Genomic DNA, 14,266 nt, shown 5'->3' on the forward strand with positions numbered 1-14,266 from the left:
GCGGGGTGTAGGCCTCGTGCTTTTATGAATAAATACAAACAGAATTGGGGAAGCTTAACTTGCGTGGCAATCATAATATTAGACCGAGAAATATAGTGGGAAAAGAGAGAGAGAGTAAAACTATAATTGAAAAGCGGTACAGAACAACCAAATCTTTTAAACAGGAAAAGCATTGTGATGGGAGTAATTGCGTGCGTACGTCTGAGTGTGCGCACGTGTGTGTGTGTGTGTGTGTGTGTGCGTGTGGGTGTGTTTGTGTTGGTGTGTACGTGTGTGTGTGTTTGTGTGCGCGTGTGCGTGTGAAACAGAAAGAGAGACGGAGACGGAAACTGGGAGGGTTGCAAATCGTGTCATCATGGCGACAACAGATGGTACCCAGAAATAGTGTACAAGCGGGTCGTATGCTTAACTCAAAGGCTGTCTGCTTTCCAGGAAGGCTGCCTTCTTGCCAGAAGGTTCAGGTGGGGCTCCATAATTTGGAGAACAGGCTGTCACGAGACGGCCAGAAGCTGGAGGCGGGATGGTGTAAGCTTAATCAGCACGCTGCTTACTTTCATGCCTACAGGCTGCTGCGCGGATGCACTATTATGAAGATAACGGGCGTGTTGTCACTGAATGGTGAGAGAAGAAGAAAACGGCTGCACCGTGCCGGGTATGTGGAGTGTTGTTGTTTTGATTGGTAAAACACTTGCTGGTCTTAGAACTGTGTTTTTATCATCCAAGGGTAAAACTAAACTTAAAAATATTGTTGCGAAGTACTCGAAAACCTCACTTACCGGCTATGCACACACAATGTTCCGTTTTTGAATAAATACATTTTAAATTCAGTCACGAAGCGATGTTGTTCTCTTCGTGCACTCACTGGTCGGCAAGAGTGTGTTCTTCACCTTCAGCAGCTGGCTAGGCTGCCAACGCAACCACGCCAAAAACAACTTTGCATTCTTCGCCTTGGTGTCTTTTTACACCAAGCAGTGATCTCTGTTTTCTAGGAAGCAATTTACGGCAATACAAATGAAACAAATTTTGAAAATACTTTTGTAGTCATAAAGAGTAAAGCTTTCGCACTAAGACATGTAAGCAGCCTTGGGTGTCTCTGCAAAATATTTATTTTGCTTCAGTGTTTCGGTGGTTGAAATGTTCCTCTATGCTCTCGTGAGAAAATTTGAGTACTTTCGGGTTAACGTTGTCCAGATAAAACCATTTAGAAAAGGAGCCTACATGATCAACCTGTTTTATACCCAAATGAGAGAGAAACGAGGAAACAAAAGAAACAAAAACGCTCCTGTATTTTCTCGCACCCGCTCCATTCTTTCAACTGGTTCAATGTAGAACAGAATGGTTGTCGTACCCGAAGCAAAAATCGAACGAAAAAAGCTCGAACACGAGACTCAATCGAACCTGAAGCAATTCTGTTTCGACTTCCTGCAGCCAGCAAATACTGTCGCATGTTCCAACTAACGGCTTAAGTGTTCTAAGTGTACTAGTATACTAATGTATACTAGTCCTAAATTTATGTTTGTGTCAACATAAACAGGATATAAGTTATATTTATCCGCTACGTCTTGCCGAAACATACCGCTACCGTAGCATGCCATTAACAGGTTCTGAAATACCGTGACACGTCCCTTCTACAAAGGGATGGCATTGTGTGGCTGGGGATTTTGTAGTCGTAGCAACGTAAAATACACAACATTTTGATTAAGTGCGATGTCTCATGAGAACCCGCCATATCTAGAGGTTACACTTACAGGATATCTGTCGCGCGAAACATGGATTGCGGGGAAAGTATTTAACGCACGAGGAAAGATAAACCGGATTTGACCTCACAGCAGGCAAGGTTGAACAATGATGAGTTGGTTAATACTAAACACTACGATATTTCTCTGGGTCGATGGTGCTAAAATAGAAATCCATCAATAGAGCGGAAAAAGTTCCGCATTCGCCAACCTAATTAAACCCTTTCAAACCCTGTTGTACCAGAAGCCTTTATTAGTGTTGGATATTTATCCTTGCCTTCACTTTTGCATTGTGGATGTTGCCGAGGTGTTTGTTTGTTGGAGTATCAGTGTCTGCCTCAGCCTTCTCTTTTCTGGTCGCTTGTGCAAGCGCAGTTCCGTCTACTGTTTTCATCACACAACCGCAGCTCTTGAAATTAATCAAACACTGTGGCTTCCAAAATGCTTGTTCTCTCCATGCACTCTCAATCCACAGGATCTGGCTGGTCTGCTGTTAGTTCGGCAATCCGACGATCTACCTTACGGAATAACACAATTTAAAAATAGATAGCGTATAGGGTACGTTGTGAGATCAGAGTTTTCATTTGTTGCAAAAATTGAAAGGTTTCGCTGTGGTTTCTGTAGCAGTACAGTTTTTTCCTTTGAAAATTATTTTTTGCTGGCACTACTCCAGTGATTATATACCCGAATTGACAATCAGGGCATTTTTTTACACTCCACCCCAATTCATAGTTTCGAAATGTACATTACAATAGGAAGAAAACACCTTATGCGTGTCATCACAATTTTCCTGCGGTTTGTGGTGCAACCAATACTATGCATCGCATTGGAAAATGTACCTCTTAGAAATTATTACTTACGACGCGACGTTCCTGAAAAATGTTTTCCGCAGGCCGTCAACAATTTATTTACGCAAATAAATATTATCTTGGTGAGAATTTAAAATATATATTTATTTTGTTATCGTGAAATTTGAGGGGTATAAGCATTCGCCACTGATAGGCCAAAAATTTATCTCGTATGAAAACACCTTAGAAAAATGAACACTGCCGGTTTTTATGTAGCATTTTCTTTCAAGAAAAAAAGATGTGTTTGAACTTGTACAAATTTGAGTGGCGTTTCTGTCAAAATGTTTTGAAAGTACCGGTGTATAGAAAATACTAATGGTACCTGCAGCGTGGAGAGGAGGCCTGTAAACGAGGAGCTACATTAGGCTCGTGGCACTAAAACCCCTTCAGCAGAGTATCACACTGGCTCAACGGGTATACGTTAGAACTTAGTGTAACGAGGTGTCCACGTGGTGTCCTTAACCAGGATATTGCGGAGCCAACAAAAATCTGTCCTGGCCTAAAAAGTTACATTATTATATGTAACAGATTGCGACTGCCGAACGTGCGAGGATATGCTGTGCCTAGGTCGCCCTTGAAGGTTTGGTAATTACTTTAAACTTTGTCTGTTGTTTTGGAAGCTCTTTTGGTATTGAATAAATACAACGACAGACCGTGTCATTACGAAGATCGGCCAATAAAATAAATAGGGTGTGTTTTTTAACACTGCATGGCCACAGTGTGTTGTTTTATGTTTGAAGGAGAACGCGTGTCTTTTTTCGCCTTCTTATGATCTTACAAAAATATTGTTCAGCACAACAAAAAATGCGTCCTAGCTTGCACTAGTTAAGGATTAGTTGTTTCGTTGGCACTGTTTTTATAATTGTTATGGTTTTGTAGTGTTAACGGTGTCCTACGAAAATTGCAAATAGGGGACGCATAAATGCTTGAAATATTTAACCTAGAACGACGGGGGCGATTGCCGTGCCTTTCTGTATTGTTTGGGAAATTTTCCTGTTTTTTTTGAAATCCCAGGATTGTGCTCGTATGCGGAACATCGTTTAGTAGCGTTGCGCACTTCTTTTGTAAGTCCCATTTAAACTTGTTGCATAAAGCGAAACTCATTCATGGTAAATCACGTGTTTTCTATAAATTGCGGAATATTATGTTATCTGACTGTGGTAATGTCTGCCTGTACTAATGTAAAAAAAATTCAAAACTTTACTCTGGGGTTTCTTCCTTACCAACAAGGTACTCCAATAACGCAAGGCGTTCATTTTTGTCTCTGCGGCATGGTAAGTTTAGGACGATAGACTTCGTTTGTGTTGAGCACATTTTTTAAATATAAAATGATTTCCCTTCTCTTGCCAGTGCTACATCATCAATGTTTAAAAGCAAAGTTTTAAATTCGCGAATAATAATAAAAGTGTAATTTGTCGCGTCGGCAATGGGGTACTGCCTTACAATGATTTTGTTATAGATGGTGACGACCAGCCTGATACACGTATTTTTGTGTCGTTTCAATGTCGCCCTGTTTTAACGAGGTTTTTTAGTTACTTCATCTTTGTCCCTAGGTTTTTGTGCTCGGCCGTGGCAATACAATAATTAATTATGTTTACTGAAAAGAACTGCACGTTATATATTATGCCGTTAGTGAAACATCGGTGAGCAACAAAACAAACTGGTGCCGTTTTATTCGCACGGTACACGGAAAACTTAAAAAAGGGGTGAAATTAGTTCGTTACTTTCTTAATAGCCGAGATAAGTAACCTATAAATTTTTAGTAAACTTATATATAGGTAAGAAGTTGACTTTAAATCTTTTCGACATATCCCGCGCTACCGTTACATTTGAATCATTACCCGCACACCGGAACTTCACCATTTGGAGGGTCTGCAAGAATGCGTGAGGGATTGAGGTATGATTTGGTCTTGTCCTGTATGTCGATGTGCCCCTGTTCAACAGGGTTGAAGTTTAAATAATGTAATAGGGGAATCGAGAATTGGAAAGCACACATTCTAGGTGCATGAAAACACTGCGAATGTTCTTACAGGTGGTAATGTTTCTCTGTGTCTTGTTATTGTTTATATAAAAATTTAAGCTGGCAAAAATTTCTATCGTGTGTTGCTGATTCAAAGGTAATAATATGAACGACTTACTTTTATATTCCCGAGTATTAACATCTGTTTTTTAGGGCCGCGAAATTTTCATGAATAGAAATGGATCATAAAACGTTTGCGAATGCCAGCTTTCTAACTTTAACTCAAATAGCAAAAAATACTGGGTGTAAAATATTCACTTACTGTCTTTTTAGGCTGAAAAAAAATGTGCAAACAAAATTTATCGCTTTAAAAGAAAATGTAAAACATTGATCACTGTAAGACTTTAAATGTCAGTGGAATTGATAAGGGGTAATATAACGGTTAGAATGCAAAATAAGTAATTGTTGAGAGTTTCTCTGTGCCAGTTTCTTTGCTTCCGTTAGTACTAGGTGGGGTTGATTGGAATGAACAGCTAAATTCAAACGTCTTTAGTGTCGAGCTGAGGTAAAAACATTGCGTTTACTTAGCATGCGTTTTTCTGCATTCAAATTTTGTGAAAATGGTAAACATTCTTCTCAAGTGTAATCACTGCCGAAAGTCTTGCAATATTTTAATGCCCTAGTTGACAACCATACAGCAAGATCAAAATTTCGTCAATGCCACAAGCTTTATTGAACATTGCAAATGATGGGTTTAGACTCTATCCTATTGGCTCTCCGTAAGCCTGTATCTGCCCTCACACAAAGCGCAACTTTTAGCATGAGTTGACAAAGCGAACAGTAGACATCAGATGCTAAGTAACCGATAAAACAAATTCTGATGACCCACCTACGAACTGACTCGTCCAAAAGATTGACTAAAAGCAGTCAAGGTCCTAGCCTAACACCAAACCTCTAAGCGTGGGTAGCGTTCAACGACAAACAGTCACGGCAAAGTATAGTCGGCACCGCCAGGCATCCGATTAGGCTTCAAGTGGCGCCAACGTGTGGAGTGTGGTAGCCTTGTGACTCGCTACCACGACGGGAATTTTCGCAAATGAAAACCAGCGTTAGCTTGCGATGTGGTGATCGAGATTAGCGAGGCAGTGAGCGCCCCCCGATCTTCCTTTTGCTCTCCTCCTGCTGTCGCCCCCTGCCTGCGCTTTATTTCTCAACACACACCCGCCGCTGCCAAGTTGGTTAGGAGCTAGCTGGCAACGGAACGGCCAGCGGTGAAGTCCGGGCTCCAGAACGAGCAGTTTTTTACTTCTGCAGCAGCGCATATTTTCACAGCTGCGATGCTTGCAGGCTGCATCGGGAATCCAGTGGACCATTTGGCTGGGAAACTCAGCGCCATCGGTTACGGCAAATATACTTTTCAAGGTGACAGCCGTGATTGAATGGGAACAGCTGTTGCGGATGGTCAAGTGTGCAGAGATAATATGGCGAGCTTAGTGGCATTGCCGTTGAGTCCACGTTTAATTCGCCTTCCGTAAAGTAATTGATTATTTCCATCAACACATCGGCGAACCACGGGACTTCCCTCTCGTCGGACCTATAAACAGTATAGAAAGGCGCACCCAGCATCGACGTGTGCTTGTAGAAGAAGGGGTAGTCACCATCCAAGCATTTATTCTGGTTCACCAAGAGGGTGCCTCACCACCGGACTTGGACGAGCGCGGCCGAAGCTCGTTTCCGGCGTCGACGCTCGCTGACAGGGCACCACAGAAGCAGCCGCTTCATTTTCCTCTGTAGCGGGTCCACCTTCTGCACAAATAGCTTATTTTATCGCTCTAACCGCTATACCTAGGAGTCAGCGGCTGCACCATGGGAGCCGAGGAGCCCGCCGCCTGTAGCACGTGCTGAATGGTGCTTGAGAGAGCGTTCGCGATGGAAGCTGCATCCACGGACATTCCTGCACTTACGGGCGCCTACAAGCCGACTTGCACAAGAGGCGCGCCTTGTCGAGCTTAAGCATCCGCGTAGGTCAGCGCGTTGGGGTAAAAGGCGACGTCACTTGCCTTAGATGCATATTACCAGCGAAAAAACAGACAGGGACGAGGGAAGAAGCAGACGGGACACTCGCGAGACTTCAACTGAAAAGTTTACACAAGAAACAAGTCATCAGAACTTTCAGCCTTAACGTCACTTGACGTAGAGCGCTCGCCCGATACGGAACATTCAGAAATCCTTTTACCGTGCAACTCGCCCTCGCGGTTGTGTAGGCGCCGTGGAGAAGGGCGGAACGAGCCGCTCCTGCGGCTTAGGAGGACCCTGTCGATGCAGAGCATCGCAGGACCTCACGGCTATGCCCACAAAGGTCGGCGAACAGCATCAAATCGACCAAATTGTAATCATGTCCCATGTTCCTTTTCGGGGCTAGCAAACCTTGAATTCAATTGAAGACGAGCCCAACATTGGGCGCCCAAACTGGGGACCAAGGTTTTTACAGCGACCTAGCTAGATACTCGAGGCTAGGCTAAAAGGCTAGCTACACTAAACGCCGCCACGGGCCGCAAACTTGCTGTAGGAGCAGTTAACAGCAAGGAGCATCCTAGACATGGAAATCGCTCACACCGACGTTTATTGCACTGCAATTAAAACTTCGGGTACGTTGCTCTACCAACGCCAAGACCACCTTGGTCAGAACGGGAGAAACAGGCGCAAGGGTGGACAAAAGAAGGACGAATAGGAGCAACACGTACATAGGGCCACTCCCGATGATGGCTGATATCCAAAGATAGCCTTCCTTTGTTACCGCCTCAGACCAGTCTGACCGGAGCTTGCGGGCAAAACTATTACCCATCAGGAAGTCGGCAGTACCCCCCCACCCGTCATCCTCTCACGGCGGGGAAGCATGCGGCCGCAAGGTCCCTCTCGCCTTCGCGGAGAGTGGATAGAGTACATAAGATGATGAACCTCCATAATTCACACACTTTTGAAACAAAAATTCGAGGAATGGTCAGCCCTTTGTGACAGCATTTCCCTAAGGAATATTACACAATAATATTTCTAACCGCACAATGGACAGGCCACGTCAAATGAGAGTGCTCAAAACAAGCGAAACTCTAAACGGGCCGTAATAAAAGAAACTGTGACAAGAGTCAAGGTTTCTTTGCCCGCACAATATCATGGTGCCGTTGAAACACGATAAAATACATCTAATTATGGACCCTCCATCGGTATAGTTTTTTTTGTGTGTCGCAAAAGTTCACGTGCCACCATAACACACATATTACAGATCAAGGCTTTTTTTGGTTGCACCGTTGGTACTTGTCGCTTACACGCACTTGATGTTCTTGCGCAAAGAAATCATTACACGAGAAATACCCCGTACGTCGTATTCAAGGAAAACCACAAAGAGACACACCACATGTTAACCCAAAGTGCTTCAGTGTACCTAGAGGGCGCACGCATCATTATAGACATAAAAACAGTTCCGTGTATTCAAACATGAAAAGTGGTTCCGACCTTGGAAAACGCCGTACCCATAAGGAGCTGTGTCTCCATGCTCAAAAAGTTTCTTTGTCAGCAAATGGTCCGTGGTCAGTCCCCCGAGATGATCCCGAAACATCATGTGTGGCGACATTACCAGTACCACAACCGCACATTGCTGCTCCTCTCTATCACACCAGCAAAAGTTTTATCTCTATGAGCTCTAGCTTCGACGTGCCTCTTGTATAGCAAAAAATGCTTCCTGACACGACTGTGGAAACTGACATTCGAACATTTTGTATCCTGCAACAAGACTGAAAATAGTCAACGCTTCGCCACTGTGGTGGAGGCTCACGCCTTCAGCGCACTATCCTGGGCGATGTTTTTGACCCTGAACCGGCCGCGTAATTTCAGCGAAAACCTCCCCTCTTCCTTGCACTGCTCGTAAATCAGCTGCATGAACTTAGGCGGGCTTGCGCTACTCTTACTCACAAAGGCACGCCCATCGGGTACTGTGCCTGTATAGTGAACCTCGAGTTCACGACGCTCCCCCGACTTAGTATGCATCGCCGTTTCATAAGCTCTACTCTGCACCTCCCGTTCGTTGCTCTCGAGCTCCTGCTAAAACTCTCAACTACTTACCTTCACCACACGGTATTTTCTCACTACCTACATCTCAAAGTCTCCCTGTTTATTAACTGTGCCTTACCGTCTTTTTTGTCGAGCCCTAACTTAAAACCGTCCATGGATTTTAACTCAATCTCAGAGTCTTTCCTCTGAAGCTTCGTTTAATCTTCTACTTGGCTTTTTTAATGCCCCTCACAGCCTTTTCTGTCGAGCTCTGGCTAATCCTCTTGGCTTGTCATCTCCGCCTCATGATGTTTTCTCTCGAATTCGGGCTAAAACTCTCCTTGGCGTCTTAGGTGTGCCTCACAGGCTCTATTATCGAGCTCGGCTAAATCTCTTTTTGGTTTCCCTTCTGCGCCTCCGGTTTCAACACCCATACGTTGACTCTCGAGTTCAATTTTTCCTCGTCAAATTATCGCCTTAGTCTGAAGTCTAAGGATCATTTTCTCTCATTTCCTTCGTATTCCTCCGAGCAACTCTGACTTTCGTTCTCTTTACCACGTTTATGTCACCCCGGCATATGGTTTAAATATTTTTCTTCGTTGTTATTACATCCACAGATTTATTTTCATATAGAATTTTTTTTCTTATGGGTCGTCTGTCGCCTGTCGCATTCGTAATGCTGATCACGTGACCAGCGGGACCATGCTACTTCGACATCCAAACTAGAGACCCGCCATGTGGCTCAGTGGCTGAATCACTATGTCGATGAGCCCAAAGACGCGCGTTCGATTCTGGGGTGGCGCCACTTTATTGATGGATTCAAGAACCTGAATCTCGATGAGTTCGATATTGCTGTGTTCGTTAAAAATGACGAGGAGGTAACAATTGATCCGGATCCCTCCACAATCATGCACCTCATCGACTGTGTACCGTCGGCGTGCTAAACCTAAATGAAATCAAACCAAAATAAACAAATTCAGCCATCAAAGAAATTGCGCTCTGGGCAAGTCGAACAACGTCAAATGGTGAGTACTCGTCAAACTTCGCCTGTGTTATGCTGACAACCCTTCTTTTAGTCCCAGTTCTGCCTGTTACTTCACATAATTTCTTTAGTGAATATCTGTTGACATTTTTTCGACTACTATTTCTATTTTTCCCCGCATCTCTGTCTTTCCCGCAGGAGCACATAGGTGCCACATCTGACAAATTTTGATCTGTTTCATTCATTCATGCTTGATCTAAAAATCTATCTCCCTTTCGCCATAACTCAACATTGATGCTTGCCTGTCACCCCTTGTAGACGTGCTCCTCACACCTCCGATTGCCAACCCATGATACGTGCTTTCCAAACACCATGACACCAAGCGTACCCCTCCAAGTCAAAGAAGCGTCCCATGGCGAACAACCTGTCTAAACTTGGCCTGGGTCATGTAGACAAGGGAAGCTCGTAAATCAGAGGCTGCCTTACCACGAAATAAACCTCTCCACGAGCCATCTACCTCGATGCGTGCCAGGCTACTACTATCATTGACGCCATGTATGTTCGAAACCCACTTCCCCATTCCAACAAATAAGGAGGCACGCAAATAGGTATTTATTTTTGTAGGATGCCTCGCCCCTACGTGTGCACATCCACCAAATTCCCTGGAGGTAGACTTGATACGTTTAGACAACTTGGGTTAAGCAAAAGATTTTCGACACGAACTAGAAATACATTACAGAAGGAAATGCAACAGTTAACTAGAAAGAAATCAAAAAACGAAAAAACCTTTCGGTAGTCATGAACACTCATGCGTGCAGCCAATCGGAGTGGTGCGCTGTACAATTGGTGCACGCGCTCTGTTATCGGCTAACGCACGGCCTTTAGTGTGCAAGCAAGAGGAAAATACAAAGAACGAAAACACTGATCAGGACACTGAGGCAAAACTAACAAGGCAATTAATGCATAGAAAGATGCAGTAGCAGAGGTGCAATCGTTAACACGTTTTAAAAAGTACACCTTTCTCAAAATCGGGGAACTAAACTTCCGAAGAGATGTCTGCAGGCTACGTATTTCACTCATATGTTATAATGAAGGATCATATTGCATTTAAACTTGGGGTCAGCAAAAATTTGTTTTAGATTGTGCTTTTCGGTGGGTAGTAGGGCAATATATGCAGGGCGGATTGTAAGATAGTTGATAAAAATTAAATTTAAGTGAATTAGGAGATCACAGAATCTTGAGCCACAATATTTCCTCTTTCCCGAAGTAATGTTTTGCCTAGCCATTACAAGCGAGGTGGCGCACGGCGGTGGGAGCTCTTTTACATAAAACAGAGCCTTTTCTTTGCCGTGTTACGTATTTATGGATATGAGATTTCTACAAATGTGTCCTTTGGCGGTTGCCTACTAAAGTTTATGCATAAAAATGTAATTAATACGATTGTAACGGCACGGTTCAAGGTGGCTCCTTTAGGTTAAGGTGCAGGCCCCCGAGTTTCGTGGATGCGGACGCAGAAGTTTTATATCATCGTACCAGCTTGGACGGCTAGTTAAAAAGGCATTAAATATTTATTTTCCGTCTATAAGAAAACACGACTGCAGTTGTTCTCGTAAGCCCAGAACAATACAGATTTCTCCGAGTTCAGTTCCACGGACAGTATCACACACCATTCAGCGATGTCATCAACGATACAGTGAAGGTTAACCTAGTCACAAGAAAATAAAACACGTGTAAAGAGTAGATATTCGTCAGCGAACATATATAAACCAAATGATTGCACGTCCTTACACCCTGAAATAGTGTAATGTACAGCAACAAATAAATGTCTCTATTCGTTGCCCTGAGGAACACTTGTGGTTACTGGGAGGCAGCTGTACGAGACGTTATTTTAACAAACTCTTCACAGTTGGTAAGATAATACCATATTCATTCAACGAGAGGTATCGTTTTGCCAAATATTTAAATTGTGCGGTAAGATTACTGTGCAGAACACGACCGAAGGATTTGCTAAGTAATAAAAATTTACCTAGACTAATGTACTGCAAAGGGGCATGTTGGAGAACGTTAATGCTAGTAAGCGCAGGCGAAAACAGGACGAGTATAGAACAAACGAAACACGCACTGTCTCGTAACTGAACTGTAACAAGACGTATTATACCAGCAAAAAGTGGTGTAAATACACAAAGAACAAAAAGACGTTAAAACGTTTTTCACGCTACCAGTTACACACATGATCTGTCTTGTAAGACAACCTCATCATCTGTTACAGAAAGTGGCCTTTGGGTCCCGCACGTGTCTCCGTTTTTGGTAACCTCATAATATTTGGTAATTTTGCTGAACAACTCCTTTTGTTTACAAGCATCACGAGTGTCCAATTGAACTGCTGACGCAGCCAAACGCTTTGCAGTTGAGGGACAAACGCGCAGGATGGTACACCCTTCAGACACGGGGAATGTTCTTTAAACAGAGGCCTATGCATCGTCTCGTTTGCTCGCTATACCTGACACCGCACGGATGCAGCGGAATGTTACACACAACTCTACAAATGCATTTGGTCAAATGTTTTTGTGCTTTATGAAGCACCTTTTACCACAAGTAGCTGGTGCTCCATCTTGCAACATTAGGTCAACACTAGCACACACAGTTTCCAGCTTCTTGCCAGCCCGAAAGAGTACATTTTTGTCACACTGTCTGGCAGCCTTTTTATGCAGTGCGAAACACAATGCAGATACAGCGTACCAGTGATGTGTCTTCGCCACCTGGGAGCGTTGCCATTGTATCCCTGCCAGTGTGTTTTTGTTTCACTGAAATCAACAATCTTTGCGACACAGAAGCGACATAAAACAGCGGGAAAGCCACCGCTTCCATTCTTCCAGTATGGCTCAGAAAACGTTCCCGCGCTATGTCAGCACAATGTGCACAACATTAATCGATCGAAGCAAGAATTACACAGTAGCCAGAATGCAGAGGCTATGCTTCCAGATGGGCGTAGAAAATCGGTGTTATTCCCTGCCTGCATTCGGTTTTCTAACGTATAAAAAATATTGTCGTGTAGTATGATTTTAATGTTGTCTTTTATGCCGCAAGGATGGGGGAACCGTGTGTACCAGTATTGACCAAATGTTGCAGGAAGGAGCGGGTGCTAGTGGGGGGGACACACACTCCATCAATCACGAAAATTACTTCACCAACTGCCTTTGTGCGCTTGTGTAGAACATTCCGCTGCCACCCTGCGGTGACAAGAGTATTGGCGAAAGACGATAATGGCTATATGGCCGTTTAAGTGCACACCCGCCGTCTCTGAAGTGAGTACCATACTCGCACTTCTCCCGCCACCGCAAAGAGTAAAGCTGCGCCCCGCCGTTGAATCGAACAGTCGTAATTCTGCGAAGCAATATCGAGTGACCGGGCGAAATTGCCAAATCAGATGAGAATATAAAAGTGGAACCACGTGCGTGAGCCAATCATGAATTTCAATACCAGTTGATAAGGTTGCCTTACTCGACAAGTCGGGTGTATAAAGGTGTGAGTGAGACAAGGTTGATGAGCGGCTTGTGGTTATTGTGTGTTTTTAAATCCCATTTTTCTACTTACAAGACACGTCTTTTTCTAATAGAAGTTTTATTGATATAGAGTGCTTGGGTCTTCCATTCTTTTCTTTTCATTTTTTTCGTCTGCAGTGGCCATCTTGAATGATGTGCACCAAAGTGAGGTGTGTCCGATCAGCCTTAACGACTGAAGACGCCAATTCGTGTGTAAAGCTCTAGAGGTAGGAAGCGTTGATAAGCGTTTAAACGTCATGCTGGAAAGCCATCAGAAAGTTTTTTTTTGCTTTTTTTGCTTTGAACTACCAGACAATCACATTTGATACCATGTATTAAAAAGTTAACAGATGCTAGAAGTCAGAGATATCGGGCGTGAGTTTTTTGATACAATTTTTTCAAACATTGACGTGACATAGGCTATGAATTAATCATCCACGATCTCCCAACGCTGAAAGATGAGACGAAAATATTAGTTAGAATATGTTTATTTGACTCAGAGTAACGGTGCAAGAAGGCTTTACGTATTTTGTCAGGACCAACGAAATATATAGTTTTCAGAATGAGTAAAATATTCAAAAGATGGATTGGGTAAAGGTACAAATTGAATTTACCCATATCCTTGCTACATGCGCTTATACCCGAACGTCTTAGTGTCTTGCACAACTCCCGGCTGAAGTACTTCAGACAATATTTCTGCCACACGGGCCTTCAAGATGCAATTCCGCAAGGACGGTTTTGTGGTCCAATCAATATAATCTCCTCAACGCCCGTCCCGAATCGTTACAGCTGAAGCTAAATTCCTCGATTTTGTTTGTCACTAATAGTAATTAGTCTCCAGTGGGTAAAATATTTGGAATTCTTGATGACTGCAGTAAGAGGGAACCCATTTCCAAGTTCAGAAAAAGCTGTAGTTTCTCCAACTGAAGTTCCTTTCTTCCGCGCGCACAAAACACTAGTATCGCACGATCGAACCAACTTTTCGGAAGCTTCAAAGAAATCAAGTCTTTTAATATTTTATAAAAGCACTAAGGATAAAAAACAACGGCTTGATATATCATTTCCAGCCCATCAGGCTAAGAGGTTTGTTACAAAACTTTTTTTTTGCGCGATGCAATGACACGACTGGTCGAGCCCTGACAAGTCGTAGCTTC

Source organism: Haemaphysalis longicornis, unplaced genomic scaffold, assembly GCF_048455015.1.
Source record: "Haemaphysalis longicornis isolate Haplotype H1 unplaced genomic scaffold, Haemaphysalis longicornis Haplotype H1 scaffold_8, whole genome shotgun sequence".
Classification (NCBI taxonomy): domain Eukaryota; kingdom Metazoa; phylum Arthropoda; class Arachnida; order Ixodida; family Ixodidae; genus Haemaphysalis; species Haemaphysalis longicornis.